The 25,436-nt window shown below is 38.9% G+C and overlaps 1 protein-coding gene across 27 annotated transcripts in view; it reads right to left on the reverse strand.

Moving 5' to 3' along the window:
- The window catches only part of LOC114671950 (uncharacterized), a 474,108-nt gene that overhangs the window by 106,240 nt on the left and 342,432 nt on the right, over positions 1 to 25,436 (reverse strand). For 26 of the 27 annotated variants that reach the window (XR_013402448.1, XR_013402446.1, XR_003722138.2 and 23 more), the window contains one exon: positions 5,089 to 5,258. The gene's annotated coding sequence lies outside the window, so the exon portion shown is untranslated. Of the gene's footprint in view, positions 1 to 3,192; positions 5,259 to 25,436 lie in introns of those variants that run through there. The other variant, XR_013402454.1, reaches the window with a different exon arrangement.

Consider the following 25,436-nt stretch of genomic DNA (forward strand, 5'->3'; position numbering starts at 1 on the left):
ACTTTAAAGTAGTTTTTTTCCAATTCTGTGAAGAAAGTCATTGGTAGCTTGATGGGAATGGCATTGAATCTCTAAATTACCTTGTGCAGTATGACCATTTTCAAGATATTGATTCTTCCTATCCATGAACATGGAATGTTCTTCCATTTCTTTATGTCCTCTTTTATTTCATTGAGCAGTGGTTTGAAATTCTCCTTGAAGAGGCCCTTCACAACCCTGGTAAGTTGGATTCCTAAGTATTTTATTCTATTTGAAGCAATTGTGAATGGGAGTTCACTCATGATTTGGCTCTCTGTTTGTCTTTTTTTGGTGTATAAGAATGCTTGTGTTTTTGCACTTTGATTTTGTATCCTGAGACTTTGCTGAAGTTGCTTATCAGCTTAAGGAGATTTTGGGCTGAGACGATGGGGTTTTCTAAACATACGATCATGTCATCTGCAAACAGGGACAATTTGACTTCCTCTGTTCCTAATTGAATATCCTTTATTTCTTTCTCCTTTCTGATTGCCCTGGCCAGAACTTCCAACACTATGTTGAATAGGAGTGGTGAGAGAGGGCATCCCTGTCTTGTGCCAGTTTTCAAAGGTAATACTTCCAGTTTTTGCCCATTCAGTATGATATTGGCTGTGGGTTTGTCATAAATGGCTCTTATTATTTTGAGATACATCCCATCTATGCCTAATTTATTGAGAGTTTTTAGCACGAAGCGTTGTTGCATTTTGTCAGAGGCCTTTTCTGCGTCTATTGAGATAATCATGGGGTTTTTGTCTTTGGTTCTGTTTATATGCTGAAATACATTTATTGATTTGCGTATGTTGAACCAGCCTTGCATCCCAGGGATGAAGCCCACTTGATCATGGTGGATACGCTTTTTGATGTGCTGCTGGATTCGTTTTGCCAGTATTTTATTGAGGCCTTTTGCATCGATGTTCACGAGGGATATTGGTCTAAAATTCTATTTTTTTGTTGTGGCTCTGCCAAGCTTTGGTATCAGGATGACACTGGCCTCATAAAATGAGTTAGGGAGGATTCCCTCTTTTTCTGTTGATTGGAATAGTTTCAGAAGGAATGTACCAACTCCTCCTTGTACCTCTGGTAGAATTTGGCTGTGAATCTGTCTGGTCCTGGATTTTTTTTGGTTGGTAGGTTATTAATTACTGCCTCAATTTCAGAGCCTGTTATTGGTCTATTCAGGGATTCAACTTCTTCCTGGTTTAGTCTTGGGAGGGTGTATGTGTCCAGGAATTTGTCCATTTCTTCTAGGTTTTCTAGTTTATTTGTGTAGAGGTGTTTATAGTATTCTCTGATGGTAGTTTGTATTTCTGTGGTATTGGTGGTGATATCCCCTTTATCATTTTTTATTGTGTCTATTTGATTGTTCTCTCTTTTCTTCTTTATTAGTCTTGCTAGTGGTCTATCAATTTTGTTAATCTTTTCAAACAACCAGCTCCTGGATTCACTGATTTTTTGAAGGGTTATTTGTGTCTCTGTCTCCTTCAGTTCTGCTCTTAGTTATTTCTTGCCTTCTGCTAGCTTTTGAATGTGTTTGCTCTTGCTTCTCTAGCTCTTTTAATTGTAATGTTAGGGTGTCAATTGTAGATCTTTCCTACTTTCTCTTGTGGGCATTTAGTGCTGTAAATTTCCCTCTACACATGGCTTTAAATGTGTCCCAGAGATTCTGGTATGTTGTGTCTTTGTTCTCATCGGTTTCAAAGAACATCTTTATTTCTGCCTTCATTTCGTTACGTACCCAGTAGTCATTCAGGAGCATGTTGTTCAGTTTCTATGTAGTTGAGGGGTTTTGAGTGAGTTTCTTAAGCCTGAGTTCTAGTTTGATTGCACTGTGGTCTGAGAGAGAGTTTGTTATAATTTCTGTTCTTTTACATTTGCTGAGGAGTGCTTTACTTCCAACTATGTGGTCAATTTTGGAATAAGTGTGATGTGGTGCTGAGAAGAGTGTATATTGTGTTGATTTGGGGTGGTGAGTTCTGTAGATGTCTACTAGGTTGCTTGGTGCAGAGCTGAGTTCAATTCCTGGATATCCTTGTTAATTTTCTGTCTCGTTGATCTGTCTAATGTTGACAGTGGGGTGTTAAAGTCTCCCATTATTATTGTGTGGGATTCTAAGTCTCTTTGTAAGTCTCTGAGGACTTGCTTTATGAATCCGGGTGCTCCTGTATTGGGTGCATATATATGTAGGATAGTTAGCTCTTCTTGTTGGATTGATCCCTTTACCATTATGTAATGGCCTTCTTTGTCTCTTTTGATCTTTGTTGGTTTAAAGCCTGTTTTACAGAGACTAGCATTGCAACCTCTGCTCTTTTTTGTTTTCCATTTGCTTGGTAGATCTTCCTCCATCCCTTTGTTTTGAGCCTATGTGTGTCTTTGCATGTGAGATGGGTCTCCTGAATACAGCACATTGATGGGTCTTGACTCTATCCAATTTGCCAGTCTGTTTCTTTTAATTGGAGCATTTAGCCCATTTACATTTAAGGTTAATATTGTTACGTGTGAATTTGTTCCTGTTATTATGTTAGCTGATTATTTTGCTCGTTAGTTGATGCAGTTTTTTCCTAGCATTGATGGTCTTTACATTTTGGCATGTTTTTGCAGTGGCTGGCACTGGTCGTTCCTTTCCATGTTTAGTGCTTCCTTTAGGAGCTCTCCTAGGGCAGACCTGGTGGTGACAAAATCTCTCAGCATTTGCTTGTCTGTAAAGGATTTTATTTCTCCTTTACTTATGAAGCTTAGTTTGGCTGTATGTGAAATTCTGGGTAGAAAATTCTTTTCTTTAAGAATGTTGAATATTGGCCCCCACTCTCTTCTGGCTTGTAGAGTTTCTGCCGAGAGATCCGCTGTTAGTCTGATGGGTCTCCCTTTGTGGGTAACCCGACCTTTCTCTCTGACTGCCCTTAACATTTTTTCCTTCATTTCAACTTTGGTGAATCTGACAATTATGAGTCTTTTTGAGGAGTATCTTTGTAGCGTTCTCTGTATTTCCTGAATTTGAATGTTGGCCTGCCTTGCTAGGTTGGGGAAGTTCTCCTGGATAATATCCTGCAGAGTGTTTTCTATCTTGGTTCCATTCTCCCCGTCACTTTCAGGTACACCAATCAGACATAGATTTGGTCTTTTCACATAGTCCCATATTTCTTGGAGTCTTTGTTCATTTCTTTTTACTCTTTTTTCTCTAAACTTCTCTTCTCACTTTATTTCATTCATTTGATCTTCAATCACTGATACTCTTTCTTCCAGTTGATCGAATTGGCTACTGAAGCTTGTGCATGTGTCACGTAGTTCTTGTGCCAAGGTTTTCAGCTCTATCAGGTTATTTAAGGACTTCTCTACACTGGTTATTCCAGTTAGCCATTCATCTAATTTTTTTTCAAGGTTTTTAGCTTCTTTGCGACAGGTTCGAACCTCCTCCTTTATCTCGGAGAAGTTTAATCATCTGAAGTCTTCTTCTCTCAGCTCTCCAAAGTCATTCTCTGTCCAGCTTTGTTCTATTGCTGGCGAGGAGCTGCGTTCCTTTGGAGGGAGAAAGGCGCTTTGATTTTTAGAATATTCAGCTTTTCTGCTCTGTTTTTTCCCCATCTTTGTGGTTTTATCTACCTTTGGTCTTTGATGATGGTGACGTACAGATGGAGTTTTGGTGTGGATGTCCTTTCTGTTTGTTAGTTTTCCTTCTAACAGTCAGGACCCTCAGCTGCAGGTCTGTTGGAATTTGCTGGATGTCCACTCCAGACCCTGTTTGCCTGGGTATCAGCAGCAGAGGTTGCAAAACAGCGAATATTGCTGAACAGCAAATGTTGCTGCCTGATCATTCCTCTGGAAGCTTCATCTCAGAGGGGTACCCAGCCGTGTGAGGTGTCAGGCCGCCCCTACTGGGGGGCCTTCCCGTTAGGCTACTCAGGTGTCAGGGGCCCACTTGAGGAGGCAGTCTGTCTGTTCTCAGATCTCAAACTCTGTGCTGGGAGAACCACTACTCTCTACAAAGCTGTCAGACAGGGACATTTAAGTCTGCAGAGGTTTCTACTGCCTTTTGTTTGGCTATGCCCTGCCCCAAGAGGTGGAGTCTACAGAGACAGGCAGGCCTCCTTGAGCTGCAGTGGGCTCCAGCCAGTTGAAGCTTCCTGGCAGCTTTGTTTACCTACTCAAGCCTCAGCAATGGCGAGCGCCCCTACCCCAGACTCGCTGCCACCTTGCAGTTCGACTTCAGACTGCTGTGCTAGCAATGAGCGAGGCTCCATGGGCGTGGGACCCTCTGAGCCAGGCGTGGGATATAATCTCCTGGTGTGCTGTTTGCTAAGACCGTTGGAAAAGAACAGTATTAGGGTGGGAGTGACCCGATGTTCCAGGTGCTGTCTGTCACAGCTTCCCTTGGTTAGGAAAGGGAATTCCCTGACCCCTTGTGCTTCCCAGGTAAGGCGATGCCTCGCCCTGCTTCAGCTCATGCTCTGTGGGCTGCACCCACTGTCCAACAAGCCCCAGTGAGATGAACTTGGTACCTCAGTTGGAAATGCAGAAATCACCCATCTTCTGCATCACTCACACTGGGAGATGTAGACAGGAGCTGTTCCTATTCGGCCATCTTGGAACTGCCCCCTTTTCTCTCCAATTATTTAAAGAGAAAAAAATTCTCATATTTTATTCATACTATCAAATTATCTATAGATAAAGTATTTGTTGGACAAAATAAAGCTTTGATTCAGTTTTCTCTGAATTACTGTGAATTTCTCATCCAATTCTATGCAGTTTCAAGGTATTCTCTAAAGCAGTAAAAAACTCACATAGTCCCAAGACCAATTCTTTCCCAAATCATTACCAACTCTACTGTAAGCTATCAACTGTACTATGTGGGCAGCATTACCAAAAGGAGAGACCATTAGAGTCAGAGTATAAATTTCAAGTTTATTTCTCTTTAAGAGCTGGTTAAATATAGACAAGTTATTTAAATCCTAAATAGCTCATTCCTCATCTGTGATATGGGGTGGACTGTACCTCTTTCACAAGTTTATTGTAAAGGCCAAATGAAATAAAGTTTGCAAAATTATCATATAAGCTGAATAAGGTTAAACTAATACATACCTTGCTTTAAGTGGAAGAGACAGCTAGGTATTTAGGATAGATGCTCTGAAATAGCTTTGTTGGTAGTAGTGTCTTGACACGTGGATGAAACTCATTCTGTTTGTGATTTCCATTGAGTAGCTGTTCTGAGTGTCATAAGACTTCCTGCCCTACAACTTCATCCTTTATACCTGCAGTGTGCACATAAACCAAAGTAGAAGGGGAAATTATTGTTATTATTACTGCCAACAACACAGCAATAAATATTTTTTATTGAACATTTCCTATGTTTTAGCCACTAAGCTAAGCACTAGACACACATTGGTTCAAGCCACTAAGACTTAGAACAGCTCTAAGTGGTAGATATTGTAATTTGCAATTTACAAATGAAGAAACTGGGATTAGCAATGGGTGGTACCTTGCCTAGGGTCATTCACTAATACATGGTAGACACAGGATTCTAATTCTGGCAAAGTCAAAACAAGGTCACATCAGTGGGACAGCAGCATGGTATAGTGTTCCTAGGAAGACACCTTTCCCCATAACTGAGATTAATGTTGCAACTGCCAACATTTTTTTTACACCATGTCTGAATATGGTCTTTGCAGTGAAGATAGCATCAAAATCTTTTTTGAAAACATTTTTTTTTTTTTTGGAGGGGCCTTGGAGATTGTCTGGTCTAAGCCTCTAAATCTTCAGATGCCATGACTAACACAAAGTTCCTTTGGCTATGATATAAATCAGCAATGCCCCAAAGGAGCAAAGTGATGTGTAGGAACTTCTCTGCAGTAAATGACAACACATCACTATGGTATTTTTTATTCTAAGTTTCTTTTGTTTATTTGTTGCATGGTTTTCTTTCTTTCCTCTCACTTTCAAGTTGTCAGGTGTCACTTTCTCTGGTCCTAAAGAATGTGCCATTCACACCTTATGTTGCACTGCTTATAATTTACTATGAGATAGGAAACTAGGTAACTCTTTAAGATTGGGTGTCAAATAAGAGTGAATGAACTCTGAGCAAGGACCTAAGAAGAACTCTTACTGAGTGAAGTGCATATGATTTTGCCAATAGATGTGGCTTCCATTTTGGTTTCCCTGATAGTTTTCAGTGATATCTTGGATAATTCAGTTTGTCAGAGAAATAAATGCCATGTAAGTGAAAAATTGAGTACTTTTAGAAGTGCACATCTGAAAAGAAGACATAAGTCATGTTTCCAAATAAATCTATTTCCTCTTCCAGGTTCCCCATAGCAATTCTTAGAGCAAGCCAGCTCCACCTGCTCTCTTTACATTACTCTCTCCTGTCTTTTGTATAAGTATAGTCAAATCATCCTTTACCCTTTTACTTCAGTTGTCATTTTCCAGCTGGAAAACAGCAAATTTGATCATTCGTACAGAAACAGCGTCTGTTGCTAACCCCTCAAGCTGGTGTACTGGTTTCATTTCTTGCAGCCAAACATTCAGGAACATGTGTTTATATGTATATCTTTCCCTTTATATTAGTAATAAGTGGGTCATTAAGGGCTATATAACGAGAGAATGCAGTTTTCTGGCCTGATAAGTCCCCGAGCTTCATTACCAAATTCATCTTACATGTCAGCCATTAAATAGCTTGGCATTTTCCTCTCTCATCCATTCAGTATCATTTAATTTCATCTAAATGGAGTTTTCTCTATGGCCATAAACATCATCATCTTCATTGCCACCACCATCAAGAAGCATTTATTACCTGCTGCAGTGCATATGGTGCTATATTCAGTATGGTTCTACACAACTCCATCATCATGGCCCTCACCCATGGGAGTCCACAGAGCACAAGGGGACTACTGAAAATAGTGAGATTTGAGTTGAAGTCCAGATTCCCCCCCCACCCTCTCCCCCTGACACACTTGAACAGCTGGGTTAGCAGGAGCCGAGCATTTTCCCTTTCTGGGTCATGCCTTATCTGAAAATAAGACAATGAGTTACATTCTCTCTCTGATTCTGCACACTCTAATGCAGATTCAGCTGCAGCCATTGTAAGAGGAGAGATGATTGGTAGAGGAGGTAATTGGTCTGCAACTTTAAACAGTCGGCTATGCTCAGAGAGATAATTAGCCACTGAGTCTCGGGTCAGAGTTGTCTATACAGAACTTTGTTCATTTCCTTGACCTCAGTGTGGTTTCTCTATGTTCTCAACACCTTCTGTCATTCTTATTCCACTATTTTTTTTCTGACCTTGGCTCCCTTTGCCTTTTCTTTAATTCCTGGCCTTCTTCACACCAGGTCCTCAATCTCTGTTTTCTTACTTTTCCCAGGCACACGCAGGGACTGTGTCCCAATTAGAAGATTAGCCTTAAATGGTTCTAAAAGGAAGTTCCTGAGGCCTCTGGGTCCCTACTCTGGAAACTATGTCTGAACCTCTTGAAAGAGGGCTGGGACAGAGCCTGGTACATAGGTCATTCAGTTGAGTCACTAATCATTGCACTGAGGATTGAGGACTGAGGCTTGTCATATGGAAAATGATCCTGGGCAGTGAAGTAGAGGAAATGGGAAAAGGAACCCCATATGATTTTGAGAACAAAGAATAATAGAGTAACATAGACAAGTCCAAATAGTGATTATAGAGAAGAAGTGGAAGCAAAAACCCAAAAAGCATGCCCACACTGGGTACAGACAGGAACACAGGAGATGTGGGCAGCAGGAGAGAGAGAGAGAGCAAGGACTTAATGGGATCCAGAAAGGAATTCTGAGATTTATGCCCCAAAATGTACCTAGGGGCCAGGAGAAACATTTCATCCCATCTCTGCTTGTGTATGAATTAGACTGAGTCAAAAGGCATAAAATCAGGTAGATAGTCCTGATGTATAAACCATAGCCGAATAGTAGTAGTAACCAAATTATCCCCTTAATAATTGTAGTTAATTTGCATTGGCTCTTCATGACTTTGTGCTAATTGCTTGCTATGCATTATTTTCTCATGGAAATTACTCAACTGCTTTTTTGTTGTTATTGTGGTAAAATATACATAACATACAATTTACCACTTTAACCAATTTTAAGCATACATTTCAGTGGTATTAAGTACATCCACAGTGTTGTTCAGCCATCACCACTATCCAGCTCTAAAACTTTTTCATCATCCTAAACAGAAACTCTGTACCCATTAAACAATAGCTCTCCATTTCTCCTTCCCTCCAACCTTTGCTAACCGCTCTTCTACTTTCAGTTTCTATGAACAACTACCTTTTAAGAGTAGCCATAAAGGTGGAGTTACATCATACTTAGTGAAGTTCTAAAGTCAACATGTAAAGCAGAAAACATAAACCATCTAAATTCTTACCAAAAAGGCATAGGGAAGAAAGGTATCATGTTAATGACAGATCAAAAATTTCTCAAAAAGAAGGGCCCAGCCAGTTGACCTCCATCACTGGTCAGTGGATCCCCAGGTATAAACAGCAGCTTATGCATTTAGGATCCTATTGCACAAAAGTGTATACTGTATCTTTAAACAGTAGAAGCACACTAAGCTAGCTGAAATGCTTATATCGCAAAAGGACCTCAGGAAATAAGACAAAATGAGGAAAAAGCAGATTCCTATCTCCCATCTCATGTTTACCAGGGAAAATACATATTGAGTTCAATGGCAGATGGAATCATTCTTGCAATTTAAATTATTGTTCTCTTCCCTCCTCTTTTAACAAACATATAGTGTTGAATTCTTTTACACTGAGTGTGTAGGGTTTAATTCATTACTATTATTACCCTTTTTATATTGATGAGGCATAAATAAGCTAAGAAACTTCCCCAAATTCAAAGCTTCATGAATACTTGAATTTGTACCTTTAACCACTGCCCAATATTGCCAGATAAATGGTTATGTATTCAAGCAAAATAATTTTGTTCAATATTCAATTTTTTATTTTCTTTTTAAAATTAATCAGGGAGTCTATTGACCAAGAAAGCTTATAAGAGGCACTTTTGAGTGTTACTCTAAAGTTTCACATCCATTTTTTCAAACTACACAATATGTAAATCTCTGGACTCCAGGGGCCAATTGCAAATTGGTTTCAAATACCACAGAGCACATAAATCTTCCTCCTCCCTTCTTCATCTCCCTCACCCCATAATCTACTCACTCTTTGACCTCCCTATAAGAAGCATGACTGCCTTAAATTTAGAGTTTTCCCTTTCATTAAAAAATGCACACTTTAAATCCTAATCTTATTTCAGAGAGGGGGTTAATCAGCCTTCTTAGTGAGCTTGGTTACTGCCTCAGGTGAGAGGCAGCCCACAAGGAAGTGCACTGCCAGGCAGACACCACTGATTGGAAGTTGGGACTTAGAACATTCAGGAATGATTTAGGAATGCAGACTAATTTTACTTATTTGAACTAGCCAAGGGGAAGTCAGGCTGAAACCATTAAAAAAAATCCAGATAAGGAAATATTTTGAAGAACTACTGTTTTATGACTCCCAAATACCCACAATGATTTCAGCTAGTCTGAGTCTATCCATTCATGCTGTTACCAACTGAAAGTTCTTAAGGAACTGCTTTGAGACATAGATGAGACTAGTTTCTAATTAACATAGATGTTATAAATGAAAGTATGTTATTTAAGTGCTTGAAAACAATTTTTTTCCTAAGTAATCTTATTTATGCTACTAATTTGTACTTTTTGTTAAAAAAAAAAAAAGAGTATGCTGAATAAAGGTAAATTTTAGCCAAAAGTACTATAGTTTCATCACTGCATAATTAACCTTAGCCCAGTGCGGAATAGCCTTGCTCCAAGTTTCAATTACATTATAGCTAAAGTTGCATAAGGAAACATATGATTAATTAAAGAGCGAAATTCACTTCTACAAAATAATGACTTATTCTGGAGGAAAATAAAACAGAAAGGTGATTCTTGGGGTGGTATGTATAAAATACATAGAGTTAATAATTAAATAAATTTTTCCCAAAGCAAGAATCCCATCTTCAGCCAAAATGAGAATCATATACAAGAGTTTAAGCATATTCATTATTTTCCCATTTGGAGAAGTCCTCTCTTTCATATTATTTATTCTATTTTCAAGTGCCATGCTCCAAACATAAATGTGATTTTCACTGATGCTCTTCAACTTTGTCAGGCCACCCAACCCCCCTTCTTTTCCTTCCTAAATTTAATTAAAACCAGCATTCGACCATACTGGAGAGAAACATAACACAAAGAAAAACAATTTTTAAAAGCCCACATTAATCATGAGCTTTAGAGAAAGTCACCATAAATAGGATGTATCTAGCCAAATGACAAGCTCCAACCACTTAAGAAAAATGTCTTTCCAGCTCTAAGGATACCAGTGTTACTGAAGAACATAGCTCTTTTGTTCTATACATTCCTCATTTTCACATGAAGTTACCATGTTTCCTACCTTGATATAGAACAATGTGTATTCAAAGTTGCTTCATCTACCATGTAATCTCATGAAAGCTGAGTTTTATTTTATGGTGTTGCCAGGCACAGAGGAAGGAAAAGCCAGTACCCACTATGTGCCAAGCAAAATGCTTGACATTCTAGATATTACTTCATTCAACAGTCCCAGCAGCTCTATGAAATTACTCGAGTCTACTCACCTTGAGCTGGAACTTTGAACCCGCAGAGGTCCTACTATCCCAGAGGCAGGACCTACTTTTTTGCCTGCAGAGTTGCAGAGACATATTTAAGAATATCAGACCCTCATTGTCTCCTTCCACGTTTTGCACATAAGTCTTTGTGGTTGTTTCATTTCAACCATTCCACTAAGAAGCACTTTGATCAAAATGAATAGAAAAATATGAAAAGATTGCCAATGGCAGAGACCTCAATGGTCAGCCTCAAATGGTTGACTAAAATGGAAAGAAAAAGGCAGATTAATCAAGATTATTACAGAAGGCTGTCTGATGAGCAGAGATCAGAATTATTCATGGTCAAAACATTCACCCAACTGCTCTTTGCCTTGGTTTACCTCCAACGTAAAAAAGGTAATAACATGGCCTATATACCATTCTTAAGAGTATGGAAGAAAGTTATATAATTGTCATAGATAACCAGGAAGTAAAAGGAAGATATATAAATTATTAAGTTTTTACTATAAGCCAGCTCCTGTGGAGCATTTTGTATATGGTTTCTTACTCAATCTGTACCACAGACAAGTGAGATCGGTGTTCTCATCCTCATTTTACGGACAAAGAATCTAAAGCAAAGAGTTTAATTCCTTGACCAAGATTAGACTGCTAATAAGTGGTAGAGCCAAGATTCGAATCCAGATTTTTCTGATACCATTTCTCTGTCTACGCCTGGCTCTTCCTCTCTTACTATAGATGGTTCTGAAGAGAATTCACAGCATCATGGTGATGTACCACGTAGAGTGAGTGGACTGTCACGTTGCTAATTCTCACCTATGACTCATGTTTACTCTGTCCTAAAATGTCGCAAATATATTGTCACCTTCATTGACACCTCACTGGATACGAGCTACAAAATGTTAAGAATTTTAAAAATTTTCTTTTCTGTTTGTTATCATTTTGTTCCCTTACGTATCCCAAGGATTAACAACAATGCCCAGCATGTGGCAGGTGCTAACTATGTTTTTATCAAATGCATGCATTGAATAAACTCTTAGTCTAACATAAGCTCCATGACAGTATTTGATATTGGTCTAAATCATATTGGTAACTCAATCATTGTATCTGTGCATTACTTGCATTTTTGAGTTCTGAATCAGGTAAGCTATTCCCCATTAGCCTTCCTATTTCTCTCTTTCTAACCTTCCATACAAATTCCACCAACCTTGTTTAAGATGGTTTAGACTCCAAATTCAAGACTGTACTTGTTCACACGCATCAGCAGCCCTTCAGGACCGTGTTTCCAATAAAATACAAGCTCCCTAAAGATAGATGTACGTTGTAAGTTTAGGAGCCCACATGCTGCCTTGGGAAATGTCATACATATTCTACCTCATATAAGAAACGTATAATTAATTTGGGGTCCTAAGATACCCTAAACTTTAACTCTTTCTCTTATGACTTCTAAACCTTAACGATGACACATTACACTGTCTTTGGAGAGTAGCTGAATAGCTGGAATGCTGAGCCTCCTCCAGCTGCCCTCTAAAACTTAGCCCATTATTTCTGATTCCAGCCAGCCTCTTTTCAATCTTCTCTAATCTTCCTTCTCCTAGTGGTCAGCCAGCCAACCACAAAGTGCCAAACTTTGCAGGAATGAACCTTCCCCCTGTCAGTCCTGTGAGAACATCTCTTGTCATTTGTTTTCACACATACGCATTGTGTTTGATGGTCTCACACTTACCGATTTGCCAAACATGCATGCAAGAAGAGTGGAGATAAAAGATTAAAGCCACTCAAGTAAAGAGAGGACAATCTGATACAAATAAACTCCATCCTACGGCCATGTGTTTGGTCTTTCCCAACAATGTACCATGTAAACTTACCACTTCCAGTTTGCGAAGCACAACTTATAAACAAAGTCATATGAACAGCAAATGCTTAGCATGGGATCAGGCATACAGTATGTGCTCAATAAACACTCAATTTATGAATTTATGAACATAAAACTATTTGATCAAACTTACAGGCCATCAGGACCAGTGTTGCATGCTATACTTGTCCAAAGAGGTGGCCTCCAAACCTTTTTCATTAGATCCCCAACCGAAATAATGTTTAAGCAGGCAGTACCATAGGTACTACTGTACATAATAATAATGTATCATGTTCTGCATAAAGCATATACAGGATTATAACAGTAGAGTTGGATTAAAAACATATAAATAGAAATTTTAATATTGACTCCAATGTATAAAATGTCCTGAAATGGATGATACTGTCATGTATCACCTCAAACCCATGGTATAACCTCAAAATCTGTTATTTTTGGAATTTCTAAATCAATGGAAAAAGAAACACTAAAAAATGAATAAAAAGTCATCAAAATGACTAAACGTGTCATATTTTGTTTTAGAATGTTTTCAACCTAACATTTATGCTATAAAGATGCCTAAAATTCTAGAAATTCACTTCAAACTAATAAAATAATATTGTGAAATCTTAAATTAGGAAGAGCTGGAAAACTGACCATTTTCTCTATTCCTCTCGTTAGATTAATATCTTTAAGCTACTACTTTTTACAAAATAGAGCAGTAGAAAAATGAAACTTTTTAAAAAAATTCAGTATTTCTCTATTACAAGTCAAACTAGTTCTTAATTTTCCTTTAAGTGGTAGAATTCATGGACACCAGGAGTAAATAGAGGAAGTGAGATGTCAAAAAAGGAGGAAATTAGCACACCATTTTATGTCAAAAGGTCATATGCTGACTATCAATCAGTTCAAAAGACAAAATTCTTAGCAATCCATTGACCCAAATAGTTCAGAACTCCATAGACTGTTAGAATCAGAAGTGCCTTCAAATTCAACTGGCCCAAACACCCCTTTTTACAGGTCAAGGGAACAAAGTCCCAGGGCATTAACAGACACATTTAGTGGTAGAACTGGGATTAGAACTCACATGCCTGATTCATAATATAATTCACTATGCCATGTTGCCTGAACAGTGACTTGCTTTACAATTTTTTGAGTGCCACTTTTCCAAGTGCTCCATAAGTTTGGGTTTAATCATTCCAACTATCCTATAAGTTGGGTTGTATTACTGTATGTATTATTTCATTTTCACACTGCTGATAAAGACATACTCGAGACTGGATGATTTATAAAAAAAAAAAGAGGTTTAATAGACTCAAAGTTCCATGTGGCTGGGGAGACCTCATAATCATGGTGGAAGGTGAAAGGCACGTCTTATATGGTGGCAGTCAAGAGAGAATGAGAATCAAGCAAAAGGGGGAACCCCTTATACCATCAGATCTTGTGAGACTTATTGACTGCCATGAGAAAAGTATGGGGGAAACTTTCCCCATGATTCAATTATCTCCCACTAGGTCCCTCCCACAACATGTGGGAATTATGGGAGCCACAATTCAAGATGAGACTTAGGTGGAGACACAGCCAAACCATATCCCTGTATTATCCCCCTTTCAGAGATGAAGAAACTTATGCCCAGAGAAGCAATTTGTCCAATGGCACACAAGTGAAAGAGCCTGGACATTTACTAATTACCTCATCATTTTACTCTCAGAAAGACAAATTTTCAAATTCTGGCCAAATCCAAATTATGTAACAGTGGCTTGTCAGAATAGGTGTTTTCATTGGCTAAAATATTACAATGACTTTTATTTCTTTCAGATGAATATTTAAATAATATTACTCCAAAGAACCATGTCATGTACAGTCCTGAGAAAATCTAGGCTCCAAAGTGATATCCATCATCACCATTTTTAAAACCAAAATGGCAAAATCTGAGGGTGATACTATCATTGTAACTCCACCATTTTCCTCCTACTTTCATGACTGCCTGCCTGACACTATCAACCAAGACTTGGATATTACAACCTGACTCTTAGCAATAGTATAGTAGAAACATGACTTTGCTGTCCAGTAGATTTGGAAAGTTTAAAGGACAACATCAAGATCCCAACACTGTACTTCCCTCTCTTCTGCAAAGCAGTCAGCTTATCAAAAGAATGCTGATTGTGCTGATTGTTTACTTCAAGTAAATTTCATAACTGACTTCATTGAGATACTGATAAACAAGGTCCAATCTGTGATGAATCCTCATCTAAACATTTTATGTTTAAATGTGGTAAGTCTTTCCCCAGGGTTTAATGTAGAAAATACTGAAAGAAAAAAAAGTCAGCCAGCTCTCCTTTCTCAACCAACCAAAAGAGTTGTTTTGAAACTGTGTCTTTTAGAATCACAGCACCGATGGGAGTAGCTCAAGGGACCCCTGGAAGAAGACTAAGGAAAGGATTCAGGGACTCTCAGCACCCCTAAAGAGAACAGCATTACCTGTATTTATATTTTGTGCTCTACAATTTGAAAAAATGAGTATGAAAACTCCTCCTAATAGTGCCTTGGAATCTTCATCCCCCTAAGCAGTTAAACTGCATTTTTCTGTGTGCGTATGCCTGAGGCTCATCTTTAATGCACTTAGCACTGTCCTGTATTCATGCCCCATATGAGGAAGCAGATGTTGGGCTGGCATATGGTGCCCACTCATAAATTTCTCTAACCTTTCCCTGGTGTATAAGTCACAGGCAATGAAGGGTTCCAGTGACCAGTCTTCATCGCTCTCCCCAAGGAGCTCTGGAGCACTGGTCCCATTTGTTCACCTCGGGTGGGTGAGCGCATGCTTTGGGCATCCATCCACTGACAGCAGGCCCAGATGGAGGCAGTGAGAGGCCAGCAGGCTGGATCCAGCTCTGAGAGCTGCACCCAGCATCCCACCTGGGAAAGCCAGGGCTGTAGGAGCATTTGGTCCTCCACAGCATGCAGGTGGTGTTTGGAGGGATTGAGCCAAAGGTCTCAGCTGCATGGGGTGTTCAGAACTGAGTTGCAGTGAAGAAAGTAGGTGAATGACAAAGAAGGGAAGTATCTGTTAGTAGATCCTGATATGAGGGCTCATCAATCAGATCATGAAAAACCCAAAGGTGGCTATGAAGAGCAAAGGAAGGGACGCCTCTCCTGGTATAAAAATGAAAGCATACCCTTGTTCACCCACTTCCTTCTGAAAACCGAAATGGCACAAATGATCTGATTGTATGTAATCCTGCACTTGCACATATTTTGTCTTTAATTTGCTTTAGTTTTTTTCTCTTATCTGTATCAAAAATAATTTGAGAACACGAACCACATCTTCTAAAACTTCTCCTCCTTTCCAAAGCACCTAGCGCCATACCAGGTACACACTATGCACCCAAAAATCGTGTATGGGATGAATGACAGCCTGATGGTCACTACCACCAACTTCCCTCACATCAGCAGCAGCAACCAGTACTGGTGTGACACTCCATTATGTCTATACAGTCCCAGTTGATAATTTGCTTCCACATGCATTGCCTGATAGACTATTATGCCTATTTTAAAGAAAATAGCACTAAAACCATTGTTTAGGTGGTTTGTCCAAAGCCATTGAGCTTTTAGACACAAAAGGATAGAATTCTTGTTTTCTAACTCATATCCCAGCTGTAGCTACATTTAACCTGAACTTTGTAATTCTAGAATAAAGTAATTCTGTACTTTTTTAACAGTTATTTTTTCTTTAAAAAGGAATGTCAGGCAGGTAAAACAATCACATTTATGTATTTTAGAGGTAGGATAGTAACATAAGTACTGCCGAAATTAAGCTCAACTGTGTGTGGATCCCTATTCATCCCTCTATCCTTCTACCCACCTGTCCTGTTATTGTGTCTCTTCTGTGCTGGAAGTTGACCCTGTGAAATTCCATGAGAATAGAGAGGTGTATACCTTAAATAGGAAAAAAGATGTTGAATGACAGACTAGTCTGTATGTTAAGGAAGATACTGCCACCTGTGACAAGCCAATGAGGAAAGGGCTATTCAAGGGCTGACCACTGGGCTGAATCCAATTGGAAGAAGAGGAAGCAATGTTATGGAGTTGCGGGCAAAGGAACAGCATACACCAGAGGTGAGGTATGAAGGAGAGTGGCATTTTTTATTAACTATGGGCATATTTCCCATCCTTCACTTTGACCTTTTCCCTCTTTACCTGTGAATTCTTAAAATTCAATCAATCAACAAATATATATTGGATATTTACTCCATGCCAGATATTGGTATTCCTTTATTTCCTACCTCAATTTCTTATCACCCTACACCTGGATAACTGCAATTGCTCTTCTTAGGGAGCCCACAGCCCCTGGTCATTGAAGACAGAATCAGTGAATACATATTGATGTGTACTTATGTGAGTCGCACTATGTTAGGTGTTATGCAAGGCATAAAACTACACAAAGTAACATCCCTGTCTTCAAGGAGCTTGAATTCTTATAGGGGAGATAAGGCAAGTAAGAAACTAACTGTGATTTATGGCATAATGTAAGTGCTGCATGAGAGGTAAAAAATGAACTACAGGCATTTGCACAGTGTAGAACTCCATTATGACATGGTTCATTAGTACATGTCTTTGGATACTATAAATCAACTCTTGATACAAGAGAAATAATGAATAAATCAATTAGAAGGTAGGAAGCCCTTTTTCCCAGATAAAGCCCAGATAGAAGAACTGAGTTTCAAGTTAAGCATCATCTTTGATAGCTTATAGCTCTTCTCAAGATTCAAGACAATGGGACTGTGGCAGCTGAACTGAAAGAGGGAGCTGAAATGGTAAGGTCAATGGCAGGGTCAAAGTAGTATGTGAAGTTTTCCTACAATGTCATGCAGGGAAGGTCTGTTCTCATGTTCCCTAATTGTTCCATCATCCATTACTCATTTATTTATAAAGCAAGACACCCAAGAGACATTCTTGCCACTGGCTTATCCTTCTCCCACCACAATCTATTACCAAACTTACCTCTGAATTATGTTTTGACTTCATTCACTTTTTTCCCATCTCTGTGACTATTCATCCTATTTAAAATACTGAACTACTGTAATTTCTTCCTAAGAGGTCTCCCCACAGCCGCTCTGATTACTCCACAATCCATTTCCCATACTGAGTGATCTTTAAAAATGGAAATATGACTATGTTACCCCCCTCATTATGACATTTCCATGGTTTCATGTTGTTCTGACAATAAAACCAAAATCATTAGCATGACCTCGGATCTTGCTTTATATCTCACTTAATGGGTCTCACTAACCTCATTAACTTTTTCCCCAAGCTTCCTTTAATCTAGCCACAATGGCCCTCCTTTGGTATCAAACATGGCAGGCTCCCTCCTGGTGCAGGGCATGAGCTCATGCTGTTCTTTTGAACTGGCAAAGTCACCACACCTCCCTCCTGGGACTACCCTCCATGACTCCTGGTTCACCTAGACCCATATTTGACATCTCAGTTCAACTGAAGTCTCGCTTGCTTAGAAAGATTTCCCTGATCTCAAGCTTCACCCCTCATCTTCAGTTTCAGATAGATTCTTTGAGTTTATATTCTCCTTAAGACTGTGTTTGTTCTGTTTGTAATTAAATATTTATCAATATGATTATTTAATTAACATCCATACATCTGTCTTTCCATGCAGACTGTAATCTCTATGAAACAAGAGCTACATTTACTTTTTTTCTTTTTCTTTTTTTTATTTTTTATTTTTGAGACGGTCTTGCTCTGTTGCCTAGGCTGGAGTACAGTGGCCCGATCTCAGTTTACTGCAACTTCCACTTCCCGGGTTCCAGCGATTCTCCTGCCTCAGCCTTCCAGTTAACTAGGACTACAGGCACATGACACCACACCCAGCTAATTTTTCTTGTATTTTTAGTAGAGAGAGGGTTTAACCATGTTGGCCAGGCTGGTCTCGAACTTTGACCTCAAGTGATCCACCTGCCTCGGCCTCCCAAAGTGCTGGGATTACAGGTGTGAGCCACCATTCCTAGTCTACATATTTTGCTTCCCATTTTATCTCCAGTGACAATCACAATACTTGGCCCATTGCTGGTGCTCAATACAAACATGTGAAATGAATAATTGAGTCTTAAGTGAATGTAAGCCCAAGAAAGAGGAGATTATGAGAAATCCCATTAGATGTGGTGGAGTCCAAGTAGACTGATCTGGGCAAGGATCTGGGAAGGACAGGCTTCTTTGAAAAGAGGTATTTGCTTTCTTCTTCTAATTGTATCATCTTATGTTATAATGATGGTCACTAAAAGATTATTGTGAGAGTGGAATCCTGACAGTCACATTTTATCAGACATTTCAATGCATGTAACTATGATCTAAGGGTATAATTGTGGTCAAAGTCTTGCCAAATCCAGGTAATGAGGAATCACAGGTTCTGGTGCTTAACAGGGAGAAGAAAGCAGCTGCGGTTCATGCCACCAGCACTCCATGTAAGCATCTCTTCACTTGAACCTCAAGGACCTGAAAAGATGCTTCTTTTGCAGTAACTTACTGTTTTGTTTTTTTTTAAATAAAAATAGCCCGTAGTCAATTTATGTTTTAACATAAATAAAATGACTTTTTGCATCAATCAACATGTTGTAAAATGGATGGATCATCCATTTAGACATGGCACTGATTGGTTTTACTGAAAGTCATAATGGATATGGTTCTGAAGTTGTTCTGAGGATAAACATGGTGGAGGTAACATTCTTAGCCAAGACAAGGAAGCTGTAGATTTTTGACTATTCTGATTCAACCCCTCCAAGTAGTGCAACTTCTAAAGAAACCCACACTCTTTATAATGGAAACATCCTGAAGTGGTAAAGAGATCATAAAAGAGTAGGAAGATCCTGATGTCACCCGTGACAGGCCTTCTGTTAATGCCTAGGCTGGAAAGCCAAAGCTTGAAAAAGATTCTGGGTGGGTGGCAAGGAAGGCAAAGACCGTAACAAAGTTCTGTGTGCATATTCAATTTGGACATTCCCCATGATCACTGCAGAATTTCAAGGCAAGAACCTTGAAGAAAAATTAGCAATTCATTAGCAGCCAAGTTTGAAAAGTCACTATACTCACTGTCTAATGAGGCTTTACAGTCTAAATCTCCAAGAAAGAAACAAAACATCTCCATTAACTGGTGACAAACATCCCTGTGCAGTTCTGGCACCGAGGTTGTGCTGATTGCTGACACTTGAGAGTGGGTAGTGATTCATATTATGAAAAGAGCTAGATTTTTTTTAAGAGATGCAACTTGGTAACTAATTTTTGTCTCTCCCTGCCAGTGTAACCGTTTGAATGTTAATTTAATTTTACAGAATATCATTTATGTAAATGTAATTAGAAGGGAAACATGATCTGGAGATGCACAGCACCAAAGAAAATTTATTACTCCAAAGGGTATTGCTCTAATCATTCAACTGCAATATTGAGTTTCCCCAGATTTAATCTAAAAGCAATAAATTACAAAAGGCTAATGCCCTGCCCAACAACAAGCTGTCATGAACCCAAGTTTCAGGAGGAAACCAGAAAGAGGAAGAGAGGGAAAAAAGCCTGAAGTTTACTTCAGCAACAGGCTATCACCAGGTGCATATTTCCTGACATAAAACTCAGTAGAGAAAGCATAGCTAGAAAAAAATTAAAAACTTCATTTCCTAAGCAAGAAGAAAATGGTGACTTCCAACCTCTCACTGCTTTTCCCTCCAGAAATTTGACCAGAGTTCTTTGCTTGTTGTGAAACATTATTATAAGTGCTTGAAGTTCAGGGCTTCATGCTCCCCAACAACAGAGAGAGAAGGGGAAATCCAGCCAGGATGAAACTGCCCCATCTTTTCACCTTGTGGCTGTGCTGTGCTTTTGCAGAGAAGAGGAAAAGACACAGTCTGATTAATGTCAAGGTCCATATTGCATTCCATCGCGTGCATGCCTGAAAGCCAGTTCTCCCGGGGCGCCTTGCCAACACAGAGAAGCCGAGCCTGCTAAAAGGAAACGCTTTTCAGACTCCTCTCCTCTTCATGCTGAGTGAAGGCTTGTGATGGAAAGAACTTGGGGTCGTAGGTGATCTCCCTGTTGCGTAAGCCCCATGTGTGAACTTGAACAAGGTTGAGACTATCTGGTCCTTTGAGGGTGCTCGACAATTGCCATGAGAGAAAGAGAATTAAAATCATCAACCCGGCTGCGCGAAAATAAAACCAGCGACCTGGCTGTACACAAAATGTTGCACAACCTGACTGCACCTTAGTGAGGTGTTCTTAAAATGCCATTGCCTGGATTCTACCACAGAACAATTACATTGGGATTTCTGTGGTTAGGATTCAGGCATGGACATATTTTAAAAGCTCCCCTGGTAACTTTAATGTGCAGCCTACAAAGAGAATGACAGCCCTAGAGAAAGGTTGAAGACATGCAATGGAATGCGTAGTTTTAAAGGGGGTCTCTGTTCAATAGGTCACTGTGTCACAAAATCATTCCAGTGGGTGGGGATTTCTTGCATGCGACAAAGGTAAGGAAGAAATGTATTTACTCATACAAAACAGATAATTGCAGCTGGTCAGATATGTAGCTGGGGTTATCAGGTAAAACCATATCATCTCAATGGGATTTTAAAACCTAAATTATGAAATCCTTTTATCGTTGTCACTATTTTCTTTATCTAACAAGGGACATAGTAGTGTCACCTACCTCATCTTTCTTAAGTTGGGAATTTGAACGTCATAATCACAAGGCATTTCTAAAAAAAAAAAAAAAATCCTAATTCTAAAAGAAGTTCTACATTTCTTTCATTATCCAGAAACCTCTTGGCTCTGTGTGTTTAGATATTTTATTTTATTTTTTTGTCTTGGTATTCTATATACTGATTGGGCTGTTTAATTCAGAGAAAGGTATGCAATCCAAGGTAAATGAACATTTTTAGAGTTCAAAGATAGAACATCCTTTTTACCAGATCTGTTCAGGCTGTGCCTCAATTCTCTTATTCTCCATTTGTAATTACCCTTTTCCTGTCTTAAGACTGTTATATCTCATTGCTTACCAAACTTTTTCTTTCAAAGTAAACATCTCAAGAATGTTAAGTTAACTAATTTTGTTGTCAGAAGTCCCCCATATTATATTACAAATTTAATGAGCTAATTATTTTTTCACATTGCAGATATTCAATTATTAGCTAATTTAGCTCTTAGGAGTCCAGGCATACTACACAGACACTTGGCACAGATAGAAGATGCAACTTCTAGATGGTAGATGCATCTTTCGTGTCTTGTTTCAAAAGGTGCTTAAACAACTTCATCAAAAATTAGCAAAACAAAACAAACAGTACAAATTAGTTTTAATGTTCATCTCATGAGTCAACAGTAAAAGTTTTCAGCAGCCTGTTTGTATTGCAACAACTCATAAAGAAGAACTCACAGTTTGTTAACTTCTTTTATATATCAGTTCACTGCTACCAATGTGGTGTCTTCAAAATTATCAACCAAAGACACCCAAGAATGTCACCAACCAATGACCAACAAATTCTGTTCCAATGGAAAATAATTCAGAACGCACTCATTCCTATCAATAGTCACACAGCAGATTTTTAAATACAGTTGATAGAATGGTCCCAAATCTTATAAATTTCCAAGTAATTTTACATCTGAAATGAAATAAAATGCTGAGCAACTATCATACAATAAAACAACATAGACAACCTAAGTCTGAGAAATATGGGCCAAATTTCACACCACCAAAAAGCCTTTATTTTCAGTTACAGTAATTTGCCCAGTTTGTCTAAACTTTGGTATCAAAACCTCAATTAATTTAGGCCTTTGAGACTCAGCCTTTGCTTTACATAAATTGTCAATATCAGCTTACAAAGAGGAGTAAGACATATAAATAACTGTGGCCTGATAATAAAATATGAAGGAGAAAGGAAAACCCACAGGAGTTACATGGGTCCTAGAATCAAATTATGGCCATTGAGAAGAAAAAGAGAAATGTCAAGGCACTACAAATGGGAAACACCTAAATAATATAAACAGATTTTGTTATCTTAAAATATTTTTGGAATAATGAAGGATAAATATGAATATATCCATCTACACTTATAGTACGTATAAGCTTAATAAGTTGTCTAAGTTTACGTAGCTAGTAAATAATGGATTTGGGATTTGAGACTCAAGAAATGCATCCGCCCAAAACCCAAAGGTAACTGAAAAGTGTGAATGGTTAATCACAGAGAGTAGCCTTTGATTGGATCCTTAAATGAAAGAGGCCAGCCGAATGAAGATTATTTGAAGAACAGTGAGGAAGAGCCTTCTAGCAAAAGCAACTTCAAATGCAAGGACCTGAATTGGGAAGACACTGGAAGTGAAGGTCAAGAGAGAAAGCCTGCAGGCTAGGGGAAACCCCATTTATCAACGCCATCGTTGTCCACTTGCAGGATAGCACCAGAGACTGGTAAGGGCCACAGCCTCCAGAAAGTACAGGTGACCACCTTTCATTCCAAAAGGAAAGGCCTTTTGATTATTTTGGCATTACTGTGTAAGGTAATTACTAGCTGGCTAACATTTGAGCAGGATTGATAGGTTCCATTTAGGTCAGCGTTTGGCTTATGCTTTCCTACCCCAGAAAATCTGTCTAGGTCAGTAGGTTATAGGGCAAATAAATGCCACAGCATGTCAGAATTTTTTATTCTTTTTGCATTCCTGGCCTCCTTATTTCAGGTACAGGAGTTAGCCTGGGAAGCTGATGGTGTGGTGCCTGGTCTGGTGCTGCACTTACTAATACTTAGTGACTAGATCAAGGTAACGGTAGTACTTGCAGTATCAAAAAGATACCTCAAAATACTTTATTTAGGACAAGAACTAAAAATTTAAAAGGTACAATAGAAGTGTTTATTGTATAAATTGTATTGCCTTTTGAAAAGGTGGAATTAATAAAAACAAGGTATATCTTGGGGAGATGGAGTTGGGTGCAATTTCTGAGGAGCAAAATCGCCATTTTTGTGTATTTTTTTCTTCTATCAAGGAGATACATTTTGATATCATAAAAGTAAATCCCTAAATCTCAAAATATGGGGTAAAAAGCAAACCACGAAATATTTCACTTTTCAGTTGGTGTGGTATGTATTCAATTCAAGTCCACACGCAAGTTTATTTACAACTACCAGTAGGCTGGGCATGGTGGCTCGCTCCTGTAATCCTAGCACTTTGCAAGGCCGAGGTGGAAAGTGGGAGAGGATCACTTGAGCCCAAGAATTAGAGACCAACCTGGGCAATATAGTATCTGCTTCTAAAAAAAAAAAAGAAAAAGAAAAAAATTAAAAATTAGCTAGACATGGTGGTGCATGCCTACAGTCCCAGTAACTCAGGAGGCTGAGGTGAGAGGATCACTTGAGCCCAGGAAGTCAAGGCTGCAGTGAGCTGTGACTGTGCCACTGCAGTCCAGCCTGAGTGAAACAGTGAGACCCTGTCTCAAAAAAAAAACAAAACTACCAGTAATCTGAAAACTCCACCTGAATCTCTAGAGCTCATTTTACCTGATCTCAGGATGTTCAAACCTAATAAAAAGTTAAAATAATCCTGAAATTCAAGTTTAATTGTTATAGCCTAGTCAATCTTTAGATTGTAAATGTAGCCAAAGGGATGGCATGTGACCCAGATCTAGAGGTATTGACTAAAACTTGTGCCAAACACTGTAGTTTTCATTATCCCAGGGCCTTTCTATAATATAGTTATTTATTATAATTTCTTAATTATTCATTCTAGAAAGGTTTATAATGATAAAACAGCCACTAATGAGAAGGCAAAATATAATTCCTTAGGGATCTCATTTTTATCTGATGTTAATTAATGCCCACTTATAAATTGTGACTTAACCATAAAATCCCCTTGGTGCTTGAATTTAATCTTTCATATTTATTGAAAAATTAGAAAAAAAATCTGCTCTAAGGTAGCCAGATAAGTCCAATATGCTAGTTTTATAAACATTTTAACCTGTAACAGGTTTATTTCTTGGTGTGAATTATCTGAATATCCTCCATGAGTAATATTTGTGGCATGGCAACAGATAAGAGTTTGAAGGCTGGAGGAATGAGTGTCACTCTTTTCTTCACTCTAAGAGGCAGCTCTCTGTCAGGATTGCAAGATTTTTAAATGTTGACAAGCATGTACAGTCTAACACATGCCTTTTGCCTGGCTCATTATGTAAATTATATTCATGTAATGCATCACTTGGGTATTCAGGTGCAAGCCCATGGTGTCTAATACAAGTCCTCCTTGTCAGGAGCGGCAGCAATGTACATTTTCAGTAAAGATAACCGATCAGGGGGAAAAATAACTGCTATTTTCAATCAGAACCATATAAAATGCCCTTAGTCCAGAAAAGATGTGATGCCAGGCTAAGGCTAAGGCTGTAAAATACGTCTCTGACCTTATTATCCAGGCTCCTGTGTTAAATATAGTGGCTATAATAGAATTTGTATGCCCTAGTTTCTGACAGGTTGAATGTTGCTTAGTGATCCAGGAGTGGAAAATGGCTGCCTGCATTCAAAGGAGATCATAGATTACAGACATTTCCTGGGCATTATGACCAGAGGATGCTGTTGCAATGGCTCAAAAAAGAGAGACAGCCTCCTAACCCCTGTAATTGGAGCAGGACTGCATTTATTACCTATTGCAGTATAATGAAGTACCCCAAAACCATTTATTTATCTGTGGATCAGGAATCTGGGTCTTCGGCTTTAGGATCTCTCTCAGGAGGCAATCATCTTGTCAGCCAGGCCTGTGGTCATCTCATCTTTAACCGAAAAGATGTGCTTCCTAGCTGACTGTCTCGTTCGTTAGCAGGATTCAGTTCCTCGTGACTGTTGGGCTGGGGGTTTCTTTCCTTGCTGTGTGTTGGTTGGAGGCGTCCCTCAATTCTTTGCCATATGATGTTA

Source organism: Macaca mulatta, chromosome 13, assembly GCF_049350105.2.
Source record: "Macaca mulatta isolate MMU2019108-1 chromosome 13, T2T-MMU8v2.0, whole genome shotgun sequence".
Classification (NCBI taxonomy): Eukaryota; Metazoa; Chordata; class Mammalia; order Primates; family Cercopithecidae; genus Macaca; species Macaca mulatta.